Here is a 1,719-nt window from a genome sequence, read left to right as displayed (position 1 = left end):
GTCTATAGTCTAGTCTATAGTCTAGTCTATAGTCTAGTCTATAGTCTAGTCTATAGTCTAGTCTATAGTCTAGTCTATAGTCTAGTCTAGTCTAAAGTCTAGTCTATAATCTAGTTTTTAGTCTAGTCTATAGTCGAGACTATAGCCTAGCCTACAACTACTATTTTCTTTTATTTTAATATTTTCTTTAACTTTAATAAGAAAAATCTTCAATTTATTTCTCACCAAAAAAAAAAAAGACAGACGGCCAACCAAAAGCTTATTTTCCCAATACCTTAAAATAAAAAAAACCATTCATCCCTCCATCGATCAATCATGTCATATCAAACATTTGATAGAGAAAAAAATAAACAATTTTTAAAGTTTTCTATATTGTTTAACTTAAAAGTGACCAGCTGAGAGCTAAAGGTCACTAAGGGCCAAAACCATAAGAAGAAATTTATTTTTAAAAGAAAAACTTTAAAGAAAGTTTTCCATAATGATTAATTGTACAGAGAGACAAAGTGATTCTTGTTGATTTCCAGGAACTTGAAACAATTATTGTTAAGTGAAAAAAAAACGTAACGTTACGTTGTAGATAGTTGGCCAAGTTTTCACTTAGACGACGTTGTAAGAAAAAATATAGTTTTTTTTTTTGCAAAAACTTGGCATTTCTTTCTTTTTTTATAAACTTGGAACAGTGAGAGTTTAATTGCATTTATAGTTTCTTTAGTTTTTTCCAAACAAGTGCCAATTAAAAAGAAATAGACTTAAGAGGAAAATGTGTTCAGTCAGCAATTAATTGTAAATCAATTATTGTTCGAATATAGTTTTTTTTTAAATTTCTTGAGAAAATTGAAGAATTGCAGAAGAAAAAGTAAAAATTTACTATGAATTTCTTAAGGTTTTTGAGATGTTATTGTTAAAAAATTTTGAAAAAAACATATTTTGCAATTAGTTTTTTATTCTTTTTTTCTAATTTGAAATGTTTTTCTTGTTAAAAGGTGTGTAATCGTTTATTGTTCTGCCTTGATTGTCAACGTTCACAATGGCCATTGTAAAGTGTAACAATAAGTGGCATCCTACTAGCCTAGTTTAAGTTTAAAACGGCAGCACTACACCTAAAAGAGTGATGCCAACTAAACCAAATTATTAAACTATGATGTTATGTTCAAAATGTATTGTTCACCTTAACTGCATAACATTTTTTTAAAAAATGCCTTTTATAACAAATATTTGCTTAAACAAAACTTTATCAAATGTAAACCAAAGGTAAAAGGTAAAAAACCTTATAACTACCCTTTATCAAAACAAAAATGTCATGCATATAAAAATATATAAGGCGAAACACTACTCAAGTTGTACGACAGACAATCATCCCTCGTTCTCTTTGTGTTTAAGCAAGGAATAGTAAAAATAGATAACCTACAACAACAGCAGCTATCTTATCATAATAGTTCGGGTAAAATAATAAGAATACACGTGTGTGAGCACTTTTTCCACATGCACTTTGACTTTGTGGAGGAGTAGAAGCAGTTGCTACTGCATGTACTGATTTCCCTACGTCAATGTATATAATATTAAACCAGAAGATCTGAGACTAAGACCCTAACTCAAAATGAAGTGGAATACAACTAGAACAGAACTAGAACAGAACTAGAACAGAACTTGAACAGATCTAGAACAGAACTAGAACAGAACTAGAACAGAACTAGAACAGAACTAGAACAGAACTAGAAC

This window comes from Lucilia cuprina, chromosome 2 (assembly GCF_022045245.1).
Source record: "Lucilia cuprina isolate Lc7/37 chromosome 2, ASM2204524v1, whole genome shotgun sequence".
NCBI lineage: Eukaryota > Metazoa > Arthropoda > Insecta > Diptera > Calliphoridae > Lucilia > Lucilia cuprina.
This window is presented reverse-complemented; position numbering follows the sequence as displayed.